The sequence below is a fragment of the Magallana gigas genome, chromosome 6 (genome assembly GCF_963853765.1).
Source record: "Magallana gigas chromosome 6, xbMagGiga1.1, whole genome shotgun sequence".
Taxonomy (NCBI): Eukaryota; Metazoa; Mollusca; class Bivalvia; order Ostreida; family Ostreidae; genus Magallana; species Magallana gigas.
The window spans coordinates 43,059,137-43,086,245 of NC_088858.1; the positions used below are offsets into that span (position 1 = coordinate 43,059,137).

At 31.7% G+C, this 27,109-nt stretch overlaps 1 long non-coding RNA gene across 1 annotated transcript; it reads left to right on the top strand.

Annotated features, from left to right (window-relative positions):
• The first annotated feature begins 700 nt into the window (after positions 1–700).
• On the top strand, positions 701–17,024 carry LOC117689278 (uncharacterized). Its single transcript, XR_010714759.1, has 5 exons — positions 701–917; positions 1,191–2,593; positions 2,692–2,878; positions 11,413–11,561; positions 12,791–17,024. It is a non-coding gene; the product is annotated as an uncharacterized lncRNA (long non-coding RNA).
• The last annotated feature ends 10,085 nt before the right edge of the window (positions 17,025–27,109 follow it).

Sequence of the window (27,109 nt, forward strand, 5' to 3'; positions counted from 1 at the left end):
ACTATTAGTGTCATTCTAACCTCTAAACCGACTATTTGTGAATGGCCTTGTGGGGTAATGTTTAAAAACGTTGGCAGATGTAAGAGATATCGCTTAATTAAAATAACCTAATTGCCATTTTGAAACAATGAATGTCCACGATTAAATACCTTTAAAAGACATTGGAAATACACAACAGCAATGAATTCGAAGGTCGATTGCTGAGATTACTACTAAATTTATCACTGTCCATAACTATATTTTGGTTTCTTTCTTTTCTAAAACGAACAAAATTCTGATAAAGGAAATACATATGTACTTGTAGTAATTTTGAACTGATTTATCAAATCCTTATAATTTTTGCTTTGGAGAAATTTTAGAGATTCAGTAGGACATTTCGAAAGCTTGTATCTTATAAACGTTCATAACTCCATATAGGGACAATTATATATTGCCATGTTGTTTGTGTGTGTTTATATATATATATATATATATATATATATATATATATATATATATATATATATATATATATATATATATATATATATAATTCAAGTATATGTGCGTACTTTATAACGCAATATCTTATTTTCTGAAAATGCTTTAAAACATCACCTGGAGATTTAAATTCAGTTGAAGTCCAAAGATAACAGACACCAATAAATACTTGGATCTAAATTTTAAGGTTGCGTTTTAAATTCTTCGAAATTTCTGCAGGTATATATAACTACTACAGAACTTCCTTATTCAAAAGCTGAGTTTCAAGATATCACTCGAAATGGCGACAGCAAGAAAAGACAAACTATCATATGATAAGAAGATGAACGTTTATCAGCTAGATATATTTTATCTCGAGAAAGAAGAATCTGTACATGAATTTTTAAACAGGCTTCCAAGTACAATAGTAATAAAAGACAAAATAAAGACTAAAAAAGGTAAGAATCTAAATTAGTACTCTATTAATGGAGGGTTTTTTCCTAAAAAGTTGACTCGATCTAAACTACAAATGCAGATGTTAGGAATAGATTCGATGAATTGAAATCATTCTTCAATAATTTTTAAATCAGCTTATTATTAAATGTTTGGAAATGTTAAACTTTAACCTGATTACTCTTATTTATTCTGATTAAACTTATTTATATGATTAGAAATATAACAAATTAATTTGAAATCAAAGTTCATTTACATTAGTCCACTTTCATTTTAAGGAAAATTCCCAAAATATTCTAAATATACGAGGGACTGCTCTTGGACCATTGCCACATCAATGGATGACGCATTCTTGGCAACAATTTATAATCATTGGTTGGCCTTTAAGCCACCCATAGAACAAATGTCTTGGCTGCAGATAATGCCCCTTGAAACTCATACCTTACAAACTTCAAAAACTGATTCACTTGAAACTGGCGAACACACTTGCAAAGTTTTGGGAGGAAGTATGATTTCTCCCATTGAATTTCTTAACCATTGGGAAGCTGATGCAAATGTGAAAGTTCAGGAAGAATTGTCATTGTTGGTCTTAACAATATCTGACATTGCAATCGAGATCAAGTTATCACATGATCTTATACACAAACACGTCATTGTGTACTTAGAGGGCAACGAGACGATTTTGTTTTTAAACATAAAATGCAGTCCAATACTTTCAAAACTTATTAGAAAGAAGAAAGTTAGAATTCCAGGTAGTGAATCTGGAATTCCCCACTTTGGTTTAATGACTTGTTTTTGCCTATGTCTTGAAAACAAGAGTCCACTAATATGTGATCTACAGTGGTGTCTTCGTAGGGCTCATTTCTGCCTTGTTCATACTCAAATGAATATCAGAGTTGCGTTGAAAAATAAGGATCCTGAAATTCATGAGTTTGACTCTGTTTACACATGGAAATGTCTCTGCTCGTTAGGTTATAAGGTTCTCGACCATTTGAACTCGGATGTTGTGGAAAAAATTACCAAATGCACGTCTTTGGACGTATTTGCAAAAATGACAGAAAGAGTTAGTGAAAAACCATTTTTTCATTTCATGGAGGAAATGCAAGAAGCAGTTCTACTAACACAAAATTGTGAGTTTTCTAATGAAATTCCAAAGAACTTCACAAGTGTTCGAATGGCTGTACTTACTCCGTCCAGATTCATTTTACTGCCAAATAAACCCGTGCATCTGACTAGAATATTACGCCTATACAACAACGATTATTTCATACTACTCGATTATCGAGACGATGACTTTGACAAAGTTTGCGGGATACACCCATATGGATCAGTGAAAATGGTACAGGAGATGAAGAGATTTTTTATAAATGGTTTTGAAATTCACGACCGTCACTACGATTTTCTGGGGTGTTCAAACAGCGAACTCCGAAATCACAGTTTTTGGTTTTTTAGTTCGTACGATGGAATCACCGCTGAATTCATCAGACAAAACTGCGGTGATCTATCCATGGAACGATGTGTGGCATCTTATGTGTCAAAAATCGGGCTGTGCTTTTCTCCGTCTTTGTCCACGCTTACCATGGAAGAACATCAAGAAGTTCGCTTTGAAGAAGATGTCAGAAGAAACGGCTTGTGCTTTACAGACGGCATAGGGAAAATTTCAAGAAGACTTGCAGCAAAGGTAATTTTTTTTTTTTTTTATCTGACATACAAATATCACATACTTTTTAATCTTTATGAATTTTTACGTTTATTTCATGAATGAAATACACATTTTAGGTTGCCAAAAAGATGAATTTAAATACAGTCCCCTCGGTTTTTCAAATATGCTACGGTGGATGTAAAGGAATGATTGCTCTGGATCCATCACTGGGAGAGAATAGAGAGATACTTGTTATACGACACAGCATGAAGAAATTCGAATCAAGCTCCAAATGTTTAGAAGTACTGCAGGTTTCTCGTCCAGGTAAATTTTCAGCAAGGCGAATCGAAACTGTTACTTTAAACATCAAAACTACAAGTGAAACAAATCTACCGAATAGAGTTAAAGTAGAAGCTACTGCTATACTCAGAGAGAGAGAGAGAGAGAGAGAGAGAGAGAGAGAGAGAGAGAGAGAGAGAGAGAGAGAGAGAATAATTAGATCCGGTATTTAATATCCTACTTTAGGAATTTATGACTTGAATATTTTCATTGCCCATGAAGAAAACCTTCTTGTATTTACAGAATGTCGATTAAGATTTGACCCTTTAAGAACTTTTCCATACTGGAAGTAAAAAGACTTGCTCTTCCCAATTCCAGTACACTTTCCACAGATTTGATTATTGTTTTGTAATTCCAATGATCAATCAAATTAAATTGATATTTGATGAGTGTTGAAGTACGGATACTTGTGTATCTTTTAGGTTAGGTTTTTTTCCTTGTTTGTTTCAATTATATCAACTAACAATACAATATTTTTTTACTCAAACCATGTACCATGAGATAAGTAAATGTTGTTAAACTCTATCCGAATAGCATAAGATTTGGTGACGAACAAAGCAAAGGCGAAGAAATAATTTAGCAAAAAAAATTAATATCTGCATTTTACAATTTTTTGAGTTATTTAATATCAGCACAATATTATCTAATTCAACTGAAAAAAGACCATTTTTTCAAAAGCTTATTTGGGGGGTAATAGGGATTTTATTATTATTTCCTCCGGCCAATTTACTTGTATTTAAAACAGGTGACTGAAGTGAGTAGTGTTCAGTGTACCGGGTATTACCTTAATAAGATTTGGTAATTTTCATGTTGATATGTCTTTAAGGACAGGATAGGAAAATTCAACAATCGTTTAATATGTTCCAAGATATATGAGAAAAGTATGGAAACAAGTTTTTCCATGTCATAATTATTAAGAATTTAAAAGACCGTTGAGGTTAGATTGTGCATTTATCTTTATTGAAGGCTGGGATTAGTTGGTCTGAAGTTGAAGTGAATATCATTCTCTGCACTGTATATGTTTTAGGTTATGTATAATTGTTGTTCTTTGGATCAATTTCTACTTAGTTTTCTGTTTAAGGTCAAGTTAACAATCGGTTATAAATTTGCCCATTAATGTATACATCTACATCAGGATACATTGCATAATATCATTATCATATAATTCATTGTTATTTTATTTAAAGCAACATTTCCATTCTTTTCTTTTTGCGAACATACTGTTATTTGATCCTTGAAAAATTTAAATAGGCATCAGAGGGGGTTTATTCGTTCAACCCAAGATGCGACAATAATTAATCAATTACAAATTATTGTCAAAAGACTATATTTGGTTTGGTCAAATATCTGCCCCTAATTTTAATTAATTTTTAAATACTATCATATAAAAATCAAATCTGTATAAATCATAGTACAGGTGATGCCTATCACTTAAATATTGATTTAAGTCACCATTGCTCATTCGCTGTTTATCTTTGACGTCACATGAATGACCCAATTTCTGCAAATTTGCAAACAAATTTGTCAATTTTTCTTTATATTTTGCATTCGGAAATATAGAGCGCAGGCCTGCTCAAGTACGAATTTAACATATGTTTTTATTCATATTATTATACACATCATACTAAGCCTGTGCTCGATGTTTCCCAGTCGAAAAAATATCGGAAAACACCCATATTTTGCTACAAAACATAAGAATATCTTCATGACGTCATTTCTACATTATGACGTCACTGCGGTGAAAACCTTTTGCACACTTATTTTCAATTTAACGAGGCCGAGTACAGAACGAGTACGCACGCTTTCGCGCAGCGTTTCATTTGTATTGTGACGTCATCTTTTTGCTTGATTGACGCCATGGCGTGATAGTTTCAACTGCAGATATTCAGCGAAATTTGTTGAAAATAGCTCGTTTGATGCGTAAAATTGATATCATATTGTGGAATAAACATAAATGTCTCGAAGTAAAAGCTATATTTGGGCTCGGGTCGAAAACGTGAAGAGGGTTCAGCAAGCCTGGCCCTCTGTCACGTTTTCTTAACCCGCCTAAATATAGCTTAATTCATATATTTCAAGATAGTAACCATGAATTTTATATAATGACCCTTAATAAATGATGTTAAATATTTATTTATTACTTAAATATGTCTGGATGTTTTAATAATACTATAAAGATCACCATTTCCGCCTTTATCAAATAAAAAATAGCCATTAGTTGATAAATCTGGGAAATTGATCATACAAAAAACAACTTTAATAAGACCCCTGGAACAAACCAGGAGGTAAAAGGTTTTTTTTATTTGACCATTTGATGCCTTTTAGCAATAACTTTAATATGTAGAACAGAAAAACAAATCCCTAGGGCAGAAGTTTAAAAAAAATATAAAAAATGTGCAAAATTGATACATTTCAAGCGAAATCCCATAGGGTCCTATGTTAAAAATTAACAAACTTTGAGATGACCCCTTAAACAAACGGTGTGGTAAATGTCTTAGTTTTTTATCTTAAAATAATAATTATATCAGTAGAAATTCATGTAAAAATTTTCATTCAAAAATCTAGGGCAGAACAAATTAGACCCGGTCTCGTTAATTTCAACTATCTTTCACCTTATTTTTAAAACTCTTTATAAAACTTTAATTTTACGGGAAAAAATGCACAATACCGCACAATGTCCTTTGACAAAATTTGTCCGTCCGTCTGTAAACTTTTTACATTTTAAAAGTCATATGAAACGAAATCCTGACCATATTGAGTTATAATACGTGAATGAGTTCATAAGTGACTATTTAATAAGACTGACATTGTTTTTTGAATATTTTATGCAAAATGTGAGCGCTACAGTCGATCAAAATCACTTGATCGGGAAAAGGAACATTGACTTACGCGGCTTACCTCCCTTGCTTATGACGTCAGTAAGACCCAATAGCCTTATAAAGCTATGTTGTGAATACAAATATCCATGTCATTTTGCAGCATTTTTAAAGAAAAAAATACTATTTTATATAAAAACGTGTATAATTATACAATAATCAACCACGTCAGTATTTCTTCTCTCAAGGAATGAAATCGTGTGCGTTTATATTTAGCGTGTACATATTCAGTTTCGAGACTGCACGGAGAATGAATGATTTTCTTCATAGATCCACATGCAAGTATAATATGATTTTAATATAAGCATGTATATATGTTTTATTTCGATCTTTTTAATTCAAAAATAACTGATCGTTTTTTCCCATTTGTACGTGATTTTTTTTCTAAACAACTTATAGGCCTCGTGGTGCCTCATTCGCTTCACGATTATATTGATTGTTTCGCTTTCAAATTCACAAATATGTTACCATTTAATTATTTTTAGTCTAAGAAAAATTTCTTCAAAAGTTTTGATTTTGAAACATGTACATTGTATGTGCGGTGTTTTGATTTTACAACGTGAATATATGCGGTGTTTACTCACAGATCCCTTCTATCTCAGTTTCTTCCGCAATTTTTTCTTTCGTTTTTTTAATCATTATTGATGCTTGTTCTTAATAAAATCTGTTGATAATCTTCACATTCGTTCACAACTATTTTTATCAAACAACCGATTTATTTTACCGATACATTTCTAAATCCTTAAATACCATATTTCCGCGATCTTATTTAATAAAAATTTAATACACGTGTACACAAAGTATTTTCTAAAGATATTGTTACATGTATATATCATTAAGTCAGAAATTTATATTATTTCAAAATAAAATTTAAGAAAAATTTTACGGCATTTTACAGCAGCTCTTAAAAACAAACTATGTACACAATGCCTCAAACATTTTCATTGGCCTGCCTTATACTTTTTTATGTGACAAAATAAATCAAATCATTTAAAATGCTTTAATTCCCTTTAAATGTAGCTCAATCATTATACGTACTGAAGAAGTAAATGATGTTTCTTTTTCAAAAGGATAATTCATTAACCAGCTGTTAATGTTGGAGCATTTCTTTCGTTAAATTTCCACTGCAGTACGGGATCTTCATCATGATTTTACTTTGGTGAGAAGCTGATATATATTAGATTTATTCATTAACGACCAATTAAAACTAAGTCATCTGTAGGCTACTACGAAATCAAATGATCTCATTTGAAAAGAAAGACACATTCATATATGCAAAAATTACTAAAATTTAATCGATAAACTACTGAAAAATTACACTAGTTTTGATGCATTGTTTACATCGGTGGGTCTGTGTGACGTCATAAATTCACAAAATCAAGAACGATAAGCGGGGAAGAATTTTTTCACGTGCTCAGTTTTCACGGTTATTTCTCAGTAATGCAAAGGCAAAAAAATCTTACATCACGTATTTTAACATTTATTTATACCAAGCCAGAAAAGAAAGAAAACCAGTGGGTTCCGACGATGATTTGAGTAAAATTACGCAGGTTTGGAACTTTAATTTTCCCATGTATTACCATATACGTATAAGCTCCTCCCAGGAAACTAACTGACTAATCTTGACTTAATTTTGTAGAGGAAGGGAATAAGAGGTGGAAATGTTTTACTCCCTTAGTCAAAAAGGCTATCAATGTTAAATTAATACCGTAAGAATGAACAGTCTTAAATACAATCATATATTTCTTCTTCTAAGTATCAAACGAGAGACAGGATTAAATGATATGATGAGAAACTGAAATGTTTCACATTGATTGATGGGGTCTAAATCATGGGTAAAGGGAATTATAATTGATTATATATTAAAAGCATGTGTAAAGTTAGTATTTATAATTTTGTTTTAAAATTATGCATATTCATATTCATATTTTTAAACACATTTTTTTACGACACGCGGGGTTTTATGATGTGAATATCTAAAAAAAAAATGAAATGGCTTCACAACCAGAACAAAGTCGGTATCTTTGCTGGTTACTTTGGAAAATGCGAAATGGAGCCTGAACTAGCCTTATGTATATATTATCATTCACTAATTGCTAATTTTTCTGCTTTTTAGTTTGCAAAGTGATTTATAAATCTACAATTTTAAAAACGATGACATAAAACAATATATACGATTCACTTACCAAAAAATTTTATACGATTTATTTCATATTTTTGCAATAAAGATTTATTTGTGTACCATATTATTTCTTCGAACAATGAAACAAGGGTAATTAAAAAATCAAAAAACCAAAAAAAAAAACTACCACATCTTTTGTGATGAGCTGACTTATTTCTTAAATATAAGCTTGTTCTTCTAATCAATTAACAAGTAAAAAAAGTCGTATATCAAATGCGCTTAGGTTGGTTATTTATTTTTGTTTTTCAGTTGCTACTTTTATGAATAAAATTTTATTGATTTATTTATCTAGTTATCTCCTATATCATTAGTCAATTTATGAATTGATTAAATGTTTTGAAGAATACTGATTTTACCCGCGAATCTTTTGAAAAATTTTTGTTAGTAAATTTAAGGTAAAGGTCCATACCCCACTTGATAAATAAAATGCGTACAGATTTTTTTCATATTTTTCAAACATGTATATGAGCATATGTTCTTATCAAATTTTACTCAGTTGGCTGGTCCATCGGTATCATTAAAGCTATGGCCGTGCCTAAAAATAGAACCGATTGCGGAAAACGGCGCTTTTTTCATACATAATGAATCTAAGCCTAAGCCTGAAATTTTACTTTCACAAAATCAATTTTTGACTTGTATCCTATGTAAAATGAAGGAATTATCATTTCAAAACAAATAATTTTTTGTTCACTTGCTTATTTATTAAAATATAGATAAATCTGCTAACAAATGAGATAAAATGATTTAAATTTTCAAAGCGAATTTAAGCTCTTGTAATTTTATATACGTACAGAATTCTCTGAAATATTGATATTATTTACCCCCTTACGTCCTTAATCAATTGGAAATAAAATTACCCAAAGGACCGGCCTTTTCAGGATCACAATGGGCGTATTTTTGGTAAAGAACATTAAAATATATATTTTGAAAAAAGATCCGTAAAAATAAAATTGTGCATAGGTTTATCATTTCATCACTCTAAAAAAATATGTTTAGTTTATTGTTAAATAGAAAACATGATTTAAACAAACTGTTGATTAATCTGTATTATTTAAATCTGACACAAAAGATGGTTTCTTTTGGAATCTTTAAGTATAATGGATCGAGATCGGTATTTAGAAATTGCAGTCACACGCGTGGATAATGCTAACTACCTGATATGCTTTTAAGACAAACCTCTATTCAACCTTTTTTTAACTGGTTTAAAGACTGTTCTTAAAATGAAATAACTTTTCTTCAGCGTATGGTTTTAATTCTAAAAACATTTTTTGTGTGGAAAATATATATATGCTCGTTGCTAAGCGAAAAGGATAAAGATGATATCGGTCAAATTATTTCCCCTTGTGTATTTATCTCCCTTATGCACTGGAATAGATCTCGGTCAGGATTTCATTTTGGGTGTTTATGGACTTTCGGGGATTAATGTTCAAATATTTGGATTAAATTCAACCTTATAATGCATTGATGTTTATGCAGGAAAACAGTAAGAGGTCTATATTTTCAAAACGAGTACGCAATCGACACAACCCAGTCAAGTTTTCATTTCGCTGATTAATAGGCCTAATTGATTGCAGTTGTCAGTATTTTGAATAGCTTTGTTTTGAATCAATTTCTAGGTCAGCTTGATTTCAGAACAAATTAGACCCGGCCTCGTTAAATTACACCTTTTAACGCTAGCTCTCAATTAGATCGGGCACGGACAAGACGTAATAACGCGTGAATTACGTCAGACGTTGTTTTGTGACGTATGGATAATTACCTTAAAAAGAAATACAGAATTCAAAGTAATTTTTAACCATTTTGATAAAGAAATATTTGAGTGAGTGTGTATTTTCCCCATTAAACGATGTTTTTACTTTTAAATGACCGGGTTCGGAAACAACACATGCCCTTACCATGGGGGCTAAAATTTTCAGTGTCATCTACTAGTGGTATACCAATACCACTGTGCAAATATGGCTAAGTGGTCATCTCTAGAATTTGAGATTCGGTTCCCTACTTTTAGAACACTATTCAATCATTATAATGGGGTTTTAAACATCGGGTCCTGAGACACCGAGGGCCCCTACCGTGAGGGCTGAAATTTTCAGAGTCATCTACAAATGGTAAACCACTGCCACTGTGAGCATACATCATATGTTCATCTCTATTTTATGGGATATTGGACCCTGAAGAATATGAACTATAATCATTATAATAGGATTTTAAACATCGGGCTCTGAAACATCGGAAACAAAATTTCTCTAAAACAGTTGTTTAGCCTGGATAAAATTTGCCCAAACAGACAGACAGACTGATAGATTTATCAAAAAATTCTTAAAACATTTTCACTATCAATTTCAGAACAGAGAATTATGCATATAATTGTATATCTTGTAAAACCAAGTACTTTATTAACCTATTTACCTAAATAAAGTCATATGTGTATTTCTATTACACACATGTTCAATTTTCAGCATTGTCTATAAAAATAATAAATCGGTAAGACGAAACTTAACCTGTACAAATGAATGCAGATATATGCAACATGGGAGTGTAGAAACATTGATTTTAATTCTTGCTGGATTTCCATAATTATTTTTTATAAAATCTGAACCAAAAACGTGAGGGAGAAACCCTACTAAGGGGGAAAAGCTACTATATAGTAGTTTTCCCCCGGGGGGAAAGGCTACTATATAGTAGGTTTTCCGGGGGAAAAAGCTTCTATGGGGGAAAACTGCTATACAACACCGGTATACCTGTATTCGCTGCAAATATTTGCTGCATAACGATGCGTATTTTGGAATTTATTGACGATTTTTGAATTCCAACTTGGTAAAATGGATAGGCAAACCCGGGTCGACATTTTCCAAGTTTGTAGACTTATTCAAGAAGAAATGTAACAGATCGAAAATTAGGGAATTGGAAGTTAACAGAGTTCCCATACCAAATGTTTAGTTGTATATCTTGCATAGGTCTAGAATTTTCTTATTTTCTGTAAAAATGGTATTCCATAAAGGTACAATGTCAAAGATTGAGTGTATGAATATATAAGTGTAAAATTCGAATACTTTACAATATTTATTTTTTGTTATTCTACCGAGGGGCCATATGGTACAATATCTTTTAAACGCCCATATAAAGTCATTGTTGCTCAGGTGAGCGATGCGACCATACGGGCTTCTTGTTCGTTTTTTCCGCCTGCAAGTCATTTCATATAATCAAAAAATCTTTGTATTGTATGATATTGTATCAAATGAAATTGCTAGGGATATGATATTTTATCATATAATATTATATTATATAAAATGATATGATAAAATGTTTTATGACATTATATTGTATGATACAACATCATTTCAATTGTTATTTGGTGAAGTAAAACATCACATACATTGTATTTAAGTTGAATCAATACTTTAAACCTAGTTGTATAATAATGTTGTGGAGGTCATTCAAATTTAAATGAGATTTTCTTGTTGTAGTGAGACTTCATCTAAACCGTCAAGTCATAACTCTGCTTTCGGGACTGGGGATTCAAGACGATTTTTTTCAGGATCTCCAACAGACTATGTTATTTGATTTGTCAGACATGCTTCTTGACAATGAAGTAGCCCTTAGAACTCTCAAAAAGGTAACTTTTAAAATATCGGAGGATTTTTATGTAAAACCGCGCAGAGTATATATATCTATATATCTATATCTATATAAAATCAAAAAAAGAAAATGAAAAGTTCCTAAGTTTCTATTCACTAGCACTTTCTGGATTTACATCCTTCTTCAGTTGAACGTACATCAGTTATGAAATTGTTTTCCTTAGAAACGTTAACTATGACATCAGGATGTAATGAGAGTCTTTTCAGGGAAGGAATAAATCCATGACGTCGTAATACAATATAAAACGTTATAGTTCGGGAAAAACTGATTATATATATATATATATATATATATATATATATATATATATATATATATATATATATATATATATATATACATATATATATATATACTAGACAACATGGGTTGACATTGCATATGATATCGGACATTTAAGAAATAGATACATCAGCACACCGTATTGTTGGCATTTACATAACCAAGCTTCAAGCCTACAACAATGCGATTAATTTCACTACACTCTGCTTAGTTAGAATAATTTATTGTGTGTCGGGACAGGCCTTCTACACAGTTAAAATGCCTCCCATATACCTGTAATGTAGCAGAAAATTGCAGAATCGCTCCGCAACGATTTTGGAGAAAATTAATGAAGCTGCATTGAAAACAAGAGTCAAATTATTCATAACAAACCATTTTGAGGCTGTAAACACCTTTCATCTTAAATTTATTTAATATTCATATTATTGAAGAATTCAACACTTTCTCACCAACGTTTTTTACTCGCTTCAGATTTACACACCGAGTTGACATTTGAAACTCTCAGAAATTTTCATTGTAAATGCACTGTGTTAGAGTTATCTCCAGTATTTTCTTTGATGAACAGAATATATATTTTTCCAATGAAAAATTAAATATATTTGTAGTATCGTTTCTGAGTTTATCCATGCAAATGTGATATTTAGCGTGAATTTAATGCGCATGCGCAAGATTGTAAAAACAAAAAAATCCAGATAATATCAGGAGTGTTGTGAGATTTTTCGTTTATTATTAATTAGCAAAGCTTGATTGAAAAAAATTTAAAACAAATTGGTAATCTTTAAGTACCAATAATGTTTAAAATATATAAAACAAAAGACAGTACTCTTCCAATTTATCCGTATTAAAAGCCAGAAATTCTAGTCTTTTTTTTGTATAGTAGTATAGATATATTTGATATTCACTATAGACTGTTTTTGTTTTCAGCTATCAATCGAGATAGATTTTGAAAATCTTTTTCAAAAAGGGATTAGTTTTGTTTGCGAACCCTTCTTTAGATCTCTTCTTATGAATATTTTTCATCGAAAGATCAAGTGTGTTCAAGATGAGTCACGCATTCAAATACCGCTTAATAAAGGTCGACTAATGATGGGCAGCGTAGACGAAACTAAAAAACTGGAATCTGGACAAGTATTTATACAGTATTCTTTAGAACCATCCCATCTTATGAAAAACTTGAGGACTGTATTGGGTAAAGTTGTCGTCATGAAAAGCAAAAGCTTTCACCCAGAAGATCTTAAAGTATATGAGGCAGTGGATATTCCTTGTCTTGGACACATGGTAGATTGTATTGTGTTTTCCCAACATGGTCAAAAACCACATCAATGCGATTCTAATGGAGATGGATATTTTGTTTGCTGGGATGAACGTCTTCACTCAATTAAAAATGAAACACAGGAAAACTATTCTAGACTAGAAAAAAGTTATCTAAACCATAATATGACTGTCCAAGATATCATTGAGTTTTTGGCAAACTACATACAGATTGACAATTTAGATGCTATTGCAAATTCATATTTAGTCATGGCAGACCTAGAAACCTACGGAATATTTTCTAGCTCATGTATTGAATTAGCCAATATGTACTCTGAAGCAGTTAACTTCTTAAAATTTGGCAATATACCTTCATTTCAAAAATACAGGTCTTTAGAAAAGTATCCATATTTTATGAGAAAGGGTGGTACCCCCCGGTTCATATTTTCAAAAGTATTGGGAAAGCTTCATAGCCGTTGCCGGTTATTTCATCCAAAAGCTTACTTTCAAAATTCTTTTGCAAGAACTGATGAGTATGAACTTACATTTGAACCTTTGTCAGAAAGCGACATTCAACATGCCATTTCACAAAGAAATAAATACAACACGAATTTCCTTCAAATAATGAATGTATATGGCATTGAAACTGAGAATGAAGCGTTTACTGGATTAATCAAATCACTACAAAGCAGAAGTTGCTTTCAAAATGAAGGCCATCAGGTTGAAAGCACAGGTTGTGCACAAATTGCATTATTATTTGAAAGGACGAGAAAAAAGTTTTTCGAAGAATTCGGAGGAATTAACAACATCTCTGTATTAACAAGTATGTTGATTTTGAGGAAAGCTTTGGCATGGTATAAAGTAACATTTGAAGAAAAAGACAGTCAAACTAATCAGATATTGAGTTTTCCATGGACTGTGGGTGATATTTTATGTCAGATGAAACTGAAAGGTTTGCGAGATGATGCCTTTGAAAAAATTGACCGAAGTCTTGAAACTAAAATAAGGTTTTACGAATCGGACCGAAAGCAGACTTCCATTTTTCTTCAACACCTTCGTCAAACGGTGCAGACTAATATACCTCATGATATTCCTTTAAAATGGATTACTTGCCACGAACACGGAATCATCTTGCCCAAATGCTTTATCGAGTTTTTAGAAATAAAAAATGAAGATCTAGGAAAATGCATCAGTTGTTTGGAAAACATTGAGGACATTTCATTCAAAGCTGATTTTCCAAGAGAAGCTCCTTTTTCTATTCAAGTCAAAAATAATAAATCTTTAGAGGGATTTATGACTTTAGTTACAGATGAAAAGATAATTGAAATGAGTAGAAATATGAATAAATTTCTTTGTCAGTATCCAAGTCTAAGACATATTGCACAGTATATTTTAGAAAATCTACTAGAGCAAGTTGATGCTGTTAAACCAAATGATGTCGTCATTGCATGGATGATTCCTATCATGCTCTTACAAGAGTCATCAAAAGAAAGCGTAGATATACACAACCTAAGACCAAGTACAATTTCTTACCTTTTGCTATGTTGTTGTAAAAACGCAAGATACTTTATCCAAAAATTATTAATTTCCCGGGAATTGCCCATAATATCGCTTCAGTGGCTTGCGAAAAATAGGGAGACCATTCTGCAAATGTGTCTGAACATCTACATGGAAATTGCCTTGTGTTTAAATGTAGATTGTCATACAGAAGGGGGTGATACATGCCCCTTGTCTGAAACTTTTTTTCTTCCAGTCGAATCTTGGGGCACGAATGTTTACGCTAGAACGTATGCGTCTTCTAAATTAACGGAAATTTCTGGAGCCGATATTTACTCCTCTTGCGTGTCAATTAGTGACATCGATGGTATACAATTTAAAGCAATTGGAACGGATTCTGAAATAGTCCAGCTGTATGAGATTCTTTACGTTTTGGCAGTAAAGTCGAAAACCTTGCAATCGTCAAGAAATGGTCGTTTATCTGTTGGAGAAAACATTTCCATATTGTTTGAGGGGGCTGCGGATGATCACGAATTCATACAATTTGAGATGTACCAGGGCCCGTGTCAAAAAGGTCATGAAAACATCGATAAACATATTCCGCGTCTTTTGCATTTTACTCCAGATGCTTCTCGGGATAGAGATACGTTCCAAAGGATGTTTCTTTCGCAGTGGCAAAACGTTAGAAATAAATATAGTACTATTTTACACGGTGATTTGTCTATTGTTCTTGCATTTGGAAATTTTTACATGTTTGATGTCAAAGAACCTAGCCTCTTAATTTCCGAGTTAAAAGAATACATGGGATCATTTCCAGAGAGACTTGCTGCTTTTTTTGCCAATAAATTTCGCTATAGGAGTCGCGTTGAATATTCCTTTTCTTTTTTACCGATGAACAGCCATTTGGAAAAATTTGAAAATCTTCTTTTGGCACATTTTTTGAAAACAAAAACAGAAAAAATAGTGAAAGTCCGTGTCAGTGATTATGGGATGTGCGATCTGGATTACCATCAAAATGTCTTACAGTTTCATTTACCTGAAATAAGATGGTTCGTCGGACAAATAATTCGCAAACCAGACCAATCACGTAGAAATAAAGTCAGTGTCAGGTGCAAAATGCAATCTTACAGAAACTTAAACCGAAATAGAATAAAAAGTATAGAAGGAAACGAAGATATAATGGACGAAATTTCTAGTGGAAAGCTTTTCCATAGAAATATTACGACTGGAATGTATATCGTCAAAAGTGAAAAAATCCAGTATATTCGAGAAAAAGAAACAGAAATATACTCAAACAGGTCCTTAAGAATTGAAAATAAAGTATGGCGGTCTCTTCAAATAGAAATGTCAAAGATCAGTGAATATGAAGTGGGCCCTTATAGTACTAATTGTACAAAGCTTCCAGAAAGAACTGAAATAGCAATCATACCACCCATCCCTGACACTAAAGCGACTGATGACGAAATCAAGAATTACGTTGATGATCTGTGGGATATCGTTCTGTATTTTGGAAACGTTATTGACAATTTCTAAATAAGATTGAGAATTGCTTTTATAATTGATTTTTAACCTTAATATTATTAGTTTTCATACATACTTTCTCGCCTCAAGACAGTGTGAATATTTACGGCATGTTAACATGTACAAAACATTTATGGAATAGTAAATGATCAAAGTATGGTTAAAAAATATCAACAATACATAGATAATCAATAGTGCGAATCTAAAACCGATTGATACTCATGAATTCATATCTTACATTTTCGCCTACTTAAACCAGATTTAAGTAAGCTTTTTAAATCATCTGATATTTGTCTGTCCGTCCGTTTGTCTGTCTGTCTGTAAACTTTTCATATTTTGACACTAGAACCACTGGACCATTTACATTTATGTAATAGTAAATTATCAAAGTATGTTTAAACAATATCAACAATATATAAATAATCAATAGCGCGAATCTAATATCGATTGATACTCATGAATTCATATATTATATTTTAGCTTACTTAAACCAGCTTTAAGTGAGCTTTCCTACACAGCTTTTATTCGTCCGTCCGTCCGTCCGTCCGTCTGTCTGTCTGTCTGTTAACTTTTCATATTTTGACACTAGAAACACTGGACCAAATTAAACCAAAATTGATATAAAGCATCTTATTGTAAGGGGGATTCTTAATTTAAAAAGGGCAAACATATTTAAAAACAGAGAGATAATTACAAACCGATGAACATACGATATGTATCTTCGATATACCAGAAATGAATGATTGTATACATCGAACTACAATGCTAGAGCTGTGATATTACGATGCAAGCATCATCGAATAACGTAGATTATAAATTGTTAAATCTGTGACCCCTGAGTAATACTGGGGCCCCAAGAGGGATTCAAAGTTTAACAAAGAAATATATATGGGACAATGTTTCAAAATATTTTTCGCAAATTTTACAATGCTAGGATTTTTTATTTTAATATGCAAGCATCCTCAAATAGTGTAGATTCAAAATTGTTAAACCCTGACCCCCCCCCCCCCCGACCAATTATGATGCACGGAGATGGCTTAAAATCATTATAAAAGTATTTAGAAAAAATGTTAAAAAAAATTTCAAGAAATAAAAGCTACGTTTACTTATTTTACTATGTAAGCATCATCATATCTTCATATCCTCATATCAAGGTCACAGTGACCTTCTTTCGCCTTTTATAATTATTTATAGTTCATTTTACAATTTTCTTATCTTTAATACGTTGAGGCCTAGGATTGGTCTATTGATGTATCTTAAATCTTACGATATTATGTAAAAAATGAAGGCTTGTTTTATGTATTGTTTAATGCATTGTCAAATATGAAAATATATGAAAGTTTTACAATACTTTTAATAAACATTTCGAAGAAGAATGATTCAGGTGAGTGGTGTGGCCCATTGCCCTCTTGTTATTGATACCGTTCACAAAAATGTCATAATTCATTATTATATCTTAAATTAAAAAAATAATTAATTTTTTTTTATTTTTGGAGAGGATGCATGTTTTGTTTTCGTCAATTGTATATGTATTTCATTACACCTTAATAATCAGGGGTTTTTTCAATTTTTTAAATATATCTTCATATCTCCATATCATGACGTCCTTCCTTCCATAAACAATAAAATCAAGTATAATTTTATTTTTTATTTTTTCAACAAGTGGTACCTAACAGCGTAGCGGAATAAGAAAGCAGGAACTGAGGCCTAGGGTCTAGGGCAAAGCCTTGGTAGGGCCCATGGGGCGAATGCCCAAGGCACTTATGGATTCTAGCGTGTAATAAAATAAGATGAAGAAAAATACAGTACACAAATATTAGATGGTAAAATTTAAAAAAATGAGAATAACAAACTCTCAACCATCCAAAATTTCCATATAGTAAAATACAAATTCAAAGCAAAGCAATACGGTGTTGTATAGCAGTTTTTCCCCCATAGTAGCTTCTCCCCCCGGAAAACCTACTAAATAGTAGCCTTTCCCCCTGGGGGGAAAAGCTACTATATAGTAGCTTTTCCCCCATAGTAGGGTTTCTCCCTCGCGTTTTTGGTTCAGATTTTATAAAAAATATTGATGGAAATCCAGTAAGGATTAAAATTAATGTTTCTACACTCCCAGGTTGCATACATGTATAACTGCATTTATCTATAAAGGCTAAGTTTCGTTTTGCCGATTTATTATTTTTATAGACTATGCTGAAAATTGAACATGTGTGTAATGGAGTTACACATAAAACTTAATTTAGGTAATTAATTGAAAAAAAAATACTTGGTTTTACAAGTTATACACTTATATGCATAATTCTGTGTTCTGAAATTGTACTAAGCGAGAATGTTTTAAGAATTTTTTGATAAATCTATCAGATGTCTGTCTGTTTTTGAAAATTTCATCCAGGCTAAACCTCTGTTTTAAAGAAATTGTGTTTCCAATGTTTCAGAGCCCGATTTCTAAAATCCTATTTTATGATTATAGTGCATATTCTCAAGGGTCCAATGTCTCATAAACTAGAGATGACCATATCACCATATTTTCATAGTGGCAGTGGTTTACCACTTGTAGATGACTCTGAAAATTTCAGCCCTCAGGGTAGGGGCCATTGATGTTTCAGGGCCCGATGTTTAAAACCCCATTTTAATGATTGAATAGTGTTCTATAAGTGGGGATCCGAATCTCATATTCTAGAGATGACCACTTAACCATATTTTCACAGTGATAGTGTTATACCACTAGTAGATGACACTGAAAATTTTAGCCCCCATGCAGGGTAGGGGCCTTTGTTGTTATCGAGCCCGATGTTTGAAATCCAATTATAAAGAACATGTATTTTTTAGGGCCCCATATCTCAAAAACTAAAGATGACCACATGAACCTATTTTTACGGTCATTTAAAAGTAAAAACATCATTTAAAAATACACAATCGCTCATATATTTCCTTATCAAAATGATTGAAAATTACGATTCTGCTTTTCTTTTTTAAGAACTATATATAATATGATTTAAATTTGGCCCCCATAATTCGCAATTTTTTAAAGTGTTTCGGGTACAGTAAAATGTTATGTTATTTTTTAGAAGAGTTGATTTAAAATATATTTTTTACCTATTCATTTGATTTATTTGCACTCACTTGCAGTATATAACGTCAGAAGAAACGCTATAAAAATTACTACAATTCAATCAAAATCGGTCAAAAATTGAAATTTTTCTTATCCGTTTACGAATGGGAAATATGGAGCGCATGCTATATATATATATATATATATATATATATATATATATATATATATATATATATATATATATATATATATATATATATCTGATTAAAATATTTTGTTTGTTCAAGCATGCGCTCTATGTTTTCTGAAAGAAAAACTGCTTGAACACAAGCTGTTTTATGCTAAAAGTGCAAAAATGGCGGGAAAAGGTTGTCTTTACGATGTCATATTTCTTAAATGTGAGCACTTGAATCAAAATGAACATTGTGTTTAAACATCACATATATATCTGTACAAAGAAAAATAAAGAATTGAAGTAATACGACGATGTTCATTTTAGGGGGCCTTCTAAGGCGCCCATATCATATATAGTCCAAAGTTTACGAACAATTTTTTTTAAAAAGGTACGCAGGTAAATTCATTATTCTTCAAAACATTTAATCAATTCATAAGATGACTAATGATATAATAAATAACTAGATAAATAAATCAATAAACTTTTATTCATAAAAGGAGCAACCGAAAATCAAAAATAAATAACCAACCTAAGCGCATACATTTATACGACTTTTTTAACTTGTTAGTTGATTAGAAGACCAAGCTTATATTTAAAAAAAAAAGTAAGTCAGCTCATCACAATAGATGTGTTTGTTTTTTGGAGGTTTGGGTTTTTTTTTAATTACCCTTGTTTCATTGTTCGAAAAAATAATATGGTAGACAAGTAAAATCTTCATTGCAAAAATATGAAACAAATAGTAATATACGATGTTTAGGTAAGTGAATCGTAAAAATTGATTTATATGGCATCATTTTCAAAATTGTATATTTACAAATCACGTTGCAAACTTAAAAGTGGATAATTAGCAAATAGTGAGTGTAAATATATACATAAGGTTAGTTCAGGCTCCATTTCACATTTTCCAAAGTAACCAGCAAAGATACCGACATTGTTCTGGTTGTGAAGACATTTCACTTTTTGAAACAAAATGTTTACATCATAAAATCTCGCGTTTCGTAAAAAATGTGCTAAAAATATGAATATGCGTAACTTTAAAACAAAATTGTACACACTCATTTTTCACATGCTTTTAATATATAATCAATTAAAATACCCCTTACCCATGATTTAGAACCCCATCAATCAAAATAAAACTAAAACATTTCAGTTCTCATCATATCATTGCACCCTGTCTCCCGTTTGATATTTAGAAGAAGAAATATATAATTGTTTTAAAGATCGTCAATTCGAACGGTATTAATTTAAAATTGATAGCCTTTTGGACGAAGGGAGTAATACATTTCCACTTTTTATTCCCTTCCTCTACAAAATTAAGTCAAGATTGTACAGTTAGTTCCCTCAGAGAAGCTTATACAGAGATGGTAATACATTGGAAAATTAAAGTTCCAAACCAGCGCATTTTTACTCAAATGTGTTCTCACGTGTTCTTAACGTCGAAGTCGAACCTGTAGATAAGCATCGATTAAATGAAAAAGATTCGAGGTATTCCGAAATCCGTGTAAAAGGTGTTCCAAAAAGGTGTAAAAACAGGTGAAATAAACGATGATGACACATGAATGTTATGGAGGCGCGTGCCTTACTTCATATTTGGGGTTAAGAAACCATGAAATACTATTTTATTCTATGTATTAATAAATGCGATATTTATCCTTTTTTATAAGAAATTAATATCATATCAATTATTGCAAATTATTGCCACGAATGGTCCACTATATACCTGGCCGGAATGTAAAAAAGGGGGAAAATCCACTATATAGTAGGTTTTCCGTGGGGGTAATCTGGCTATAAAAAGGGGGAAAGCCCACTATATAGTCAGCTTTCCCTGGGGGAAAAACTGCTATATAGCCATTTTTCCGGGGGGAAGAATTGCTATATAGCCATTTTTCCGGGGGGAAAGATGGCTAGGGGGAAAAGGCACTATATAACAACGGATCTCCAAAATAAAATTGAGGCGGAACCATGTGCCCAGAAAGTATAAGCATCCCCTGTTTACTGGTCGCACTTCCGTGTGCTCCATGTCACAATTGGCATGTCATAATCGAGGTAAATGTCAAAATCGGGAAAGTGTCATAATAGGAAAAAAACAAAACGTTGATGATTTGGTTTGCTAATGATGGTCAAAATACAAACCTTGAGCCAAAACGAACCTTCAGTACGTATATACATAGGAGGTGGGATCAGGTGCCTAGGAGCATCCTCTACCGACCGGTTGCACCCGCTATGCGCTCATTGTCAAGATGATAAAAACGGAAGAAACTGTAGTCAGTCCGGTGTATAAATAATCATGGTCTACACGTATGAAGAAAACCGTCAGTCAGAATGCGTCTTAATGAACAGTGTACTTGCTTACAAGGCCATTGTATCGACCATAGTGCTTGCGTAAAGATGTTTTAATTAAGAAATAAGGAATCATTCTTTGAGTAGTATGAAGTGATAATTTCGGTCGGGGCGTTGTCAAATATAATAAAGTCGATGATATATTTGACCAAACTCTGACAGAAATTATCACCTCATAATATTTAAAGAATGATTCCTTATTTTATATTTATATTATTTCCAATTTGTAAACTTAAAAACAATATTATTTTAAAACCACTATTTTCTTATACAGCACATGCTTTGTATTACTACGCGGCGCAGTCAATACCGTTTCTCGGTTTTGCTATAATATACATTTTGTGTCACTCATAATTCATGAAGTTATTGGGTTTTATATCACTCATAAGTTTTGGGGTTTTATTGTTCAAAATTGATTCGTAATGTTATCACAGACAAAAACAGTTGAAACTGTAAATATTCGGGGTTCTTGATATTCTTGTTCCAAAAACTTGTTTTAGTACATTTGTAGCTTGCCTCGTTTAAGAAATTGTTCGTATGTAGAGCATGTTTTTGCATAATGAATAAGCTGAGAAACATAAACCCCGTAAGCAGGTGATGATGGTATATTGCTACATATGTATGGGAAGTTATTTCAAATTATCATGTTTATTATTTAGTTTTATTTTAACGTCTTTTTCTAGTAAAGTATCGAAATGTGACATAGAAGACTTAGAATCTGTGGTATCTTTTATTTCAAGCAAGGTAAAGCAGAAAATGCTAAATTCGCATAAAGTTTCTACTCTTAAAATTACGAACCAAATCAGACCACTTTTTTGCTTCCAACTGTTACATAGTCCAGTGAGACTGAAAGGTATCACATCGTTAACTGTTTTCACTATGTGACCCAATAGGGGGAACAATTCGATGAAATCGATGAAATCAATTTGTATTGTCACCAAATTCTTAAAACCTTGTCCTCATACTCCCTCTATCTCTTTAGTTGTTGAAGATTTATATCCCTTACCTAGACTCAAGAAAAATAACACAGATGTAAAATTTTTATGATATGGTGTTCAATCACATTCACCTTAACGAAGGAAATACATACTTTTCGGTGTATGATGGGTTCAATGCCCCGGTACCAGGTCTATACGCATTTTCCTGGACATTAGGTAGGCTGCACCGTAAATATTTGAAGAACCAACGATAACTTTAGTAACCGCTGTCACACAACTCAATATCGGGGACAAGATATTTGTCCGGACCGGCTCCGTGCACACACCCATCCTCTAGGGAACTGGGGGCCGCTGTACCTCGTCGTTCACGGGACGTTTGTTTCATTAAATTCAAAGTGCATAGCCACTAGACTAATTCAAAAATCGATCGTCCCCTTGTGTTATCTATTTGTGAGGCCCAAAGGATTAATAAAATTTAAAATCATTTTAAGATAATACAAGTACATTTGTTATTTATGAATTATATATATATATATGACAATGAAAGTCTACTATTATCGGTTTTTAGCAAACAAAACTAAACACTTTAGTCAGTAGTTATGTTAGTAGTGTACCAAATTTTTTAATCTTAAACATTTTTCAATCAGCTGTAATGGTGAGGTCATCAAATTTAAACCATACAGTCTTGTATACAATTATGCTATATTCACAGAATAGAATTATGTAGAATTATACAAACAAAAACAAGCAGTTCCACTCGGATACATTAATTGAAGATTTGAGTAAAGAATTTTGAAATTTCGAAATACTATTTTACAACAACAGTGAATTTAGATCACATATAAATCTTACCTAATATGTGCAACAATGGAATTGGTATGGACGATAAATGGTTTTTCAGGATTTATTAACATATTTTGAATTCAGAATGCCAATGCTGGCTCTCATTCTCTTCAGCTGTAATAAAATAAAATAGAACATGTCGTTTCGACTTTAGAAAAAATGGGAAAAGTGTTTTATCAGCCCACCTTTGTTTGAAAGGTTTTTTCCCCTCAGAATGTTATTAACAAGTTTTATTGGTTTTTTAGCTATGAAAAATTCTTCTTTTTCTTTATAAAATTGACAATTTATCAATTGTAGGCTCATAAATTGTAATGCATCATTTTGCTTTGCAAGACAATCACGTTTTGAGTTAATCTGAAATAGGAATGTAACAATACATCATCTTTTTGGCTAGTAGGAAATGATAAAATGGATATAATTGTGCATTTAAAATAAATATTAAAGTAGAGAAGACCCCTTTTCTATAGCAATCTACTGTCTAGGTTACAAGTCATCATGGAAATAGGTATGAAAGAACTATTTATGATAAGGGTCAAATATGCCCCCCCCCCCCCATAATTCGCCATTTTTAAAAGTGTTTCGGGTACAATAAATTGTTATGTTATTTTTTAAAAGAGTTGTTATAAAATATATTTTTCTCCTTTTATTTAATTTATTTGCACTGGCAGTATATGACGTCAGAAGGGACTCTATTTTTACATTATAATCCAATTAAAATAAATCAATATTTTACATTTTTCTTATCTTTTAACGAATGGCAAATAAAGAGCGACGCTTTGAACAAGGGAAATTTTTTGTCACTTATGCGTCTTGCCTAGATAGATCTCTGATTTAAGTATTTTGTTTGTTCAAGCACGCGCTCTATGTTTTCTGAAAGAAAAACTGCTTGAAAAGAAGCCGTTTTATGCTAGAAATGCAAAAATGGCGGGAAAAGGTTATCTTTATTATGTAAAATTTCTAAATAGTGGGACTTGAATCAAAATGAAAATTATGGGAAAAAAATCACGTATATACATATATTTGTACGAAGAAAAAAAAGAATTACAGCTAATTGATGATGTTCATTTAAGGGGGCCATTTTAGGACAATATCAAATATAGTCCTTTGTTCCAGCGTTGTAAACATACTCTAGAATCTTTAGCTTTAGTGCCAATTGCGGTTCTCGTGTGATGCTAGATTTTGTCCGTTTTTATTGGAGGGAATGAAGCGGAAGCTGTCGAAAAATCAACATCATATAAAATCGAAGTACTGAAATACTGACAGGAGTTTTATTTAACTGATTATTACATGGAAAACCCAATGGGAATCATGTTGTGTTGTACATGTATTTAAAAATAGAATTAACGGCATTAAACTTTACGATGTATTATGTATCAGTTAATATTTCTTAAATCCAAACAAATTATTGACAAATTGATGATAATAATAATAATAATGATAAAGTCTAGTCTACGCCCGTACTAGTTTTTAATTTAGATTGGATAGTCTTGATTCCATAGCCTTGATTCCAAACGGTACCGTTGTAAAAATTTCGCTTTGGTAGTCAATGACAGCGAACTAGTTTTTTTAACTCTGGCATAGGAATACAAACATATACGAATACAAAAAATATTTAAATTGTTTGTGCCATTTAAAATCTGACTATTTTCAAGTTAATTATAAATAAGTCTTCTTAAAAATATGCTTCTGAATATATTATTAATATATACATCGAATTTATCAATTATTTCCAAATACAAAGTCCCGTGAGCGGTTTTCCTATCATGATTGTGCTAGGTCCAATTGAAAACACTGTTTCACTTCCGTTTGGCCAGAGTAACTGCATAGAAGAGTTGATTAAAATCAACTCCCAAAAAAGACTTGAATTGCTGGAACCAAAATTGCTAAGAGATTGAGCAATGCGTACTTCCTTGAAGTAAGTATAGCAATACTCAGCATTATTTAACAATAATAACTAAACGTAAACAACCCAGTAATAATATATTCCCCGATACACGAACTTCTTTATGTCATGACGTATTTCTAAAGTATTTCGAGGGTCAAGACGTTGATTCAACATGTGATGCTTGTTTTTGTCATGACCAATAATAATGTAAGTGCACGTGTCTTGCTGCTACATCAATTTATTGACAAATTGAATACTCTGGTTTCATTAATATTCAAGGATATCAATTTGCGGGGATAAAGTGAAAATCACAGTTTCATGGATATGTAAATTCGTGGCCAATGACTCAATCAATACAAAATGTTAAAATGAAATTGCATTTCAATGAACATTTAATTTTGTGGATCAACTTAAAAACGAAATCCACGAAAATTGATATTCAACGAATATTGATGAAACCACAGTATCTTGACATTGATTAAAGACCAATATAATATATTCATTTTAATATAATTTTATTTAAGGTCCCTCACACCAGGAATGATTGTTACTAATAGACAGCCTATGAACATATTATGATAGTTAAAGCATGAGTAATTTTCAGGATTTATTTTGTTACCTGATTTAATGATAAGCAATTTTTAAACAGCCATTAATTGAAACTTAAGTTTGGTTGGTGGCTTTGAAGGTATAGGTTTTTATTAAACTTTAAAGAAAAACAGTCATTCATATCGTTTCACATCGCTTCATCGTTGATGCTTTTTCATTTTTCGTGGTTTTCGTTCTACACGTTACAGCCTTTAGGATTGATTATAATATTTCTTGTACAGTTGTACAGGTTTGGTTACATTTAAAAAAAAATGACTTGCAACAAATTCATTTTCTTAATTTACAGTCGTATTGAATAAGCATAACGACAGAAATATTATTTTTATCATTAATCAAGGTCCTACAAGGCTAACACAATAAACCTGATACATATTGTTTACAATGTTTTGCTTTACGGACATTATACAGTGTAAACACCTTGTGATTTGAAAAGATAAAGAGGGATTTGATTTGTGAGATTTATACTGTTCTCTGTATATGGAGTTTTCTCTCTCTCTCTCTCTCTCTCTCTCTCTCTCTCTCTCTCTCTCTCTCTCTCTCTCTCTCTCTCTCTCTCTCTCTCTCGTGGAGATTATTTATCAGAATGTAAAAAGCAATAAAGAGTAGGTCAAACACAAGTACGAATTATATATTGTATATATGCCGGTTTATTCAAATAAAATCTGATCTGATGTTCAAAATCTAAATTAAACGTACATACATGTACATGTACCTGTATACATTTGAACGTTTGTTTGTCAGAGTGATCTCACTGTAATTTTCTGTGTAAGGATATGTAAATTACTTATTTTTTTCCAATCTGGCTATGAATAAACAACCTACACCCAATCTATAATATTAAAGGGAAAAAATCTGGACCTCAATTAATTTACTTTTAAAGAAGTAGAAACCACTGAGTTATTGTGAAATGATCATTTCTATGCATTTAGGACCACAATAAAGTATATTCATGCTCTTTTTAAAAAAAATATTTTTGGCTAACATGGATGATGATTTTGTTATTTATTGCTGTAATACTACGTACATTTTTCTGTAGTACCTAAGCATAGTTTTAGTCATCCAAATTATGCAGAATTTTTTCTCCAGTTAAAATATGAAAGCACATTCTTAGATACCATTATAAAATTAC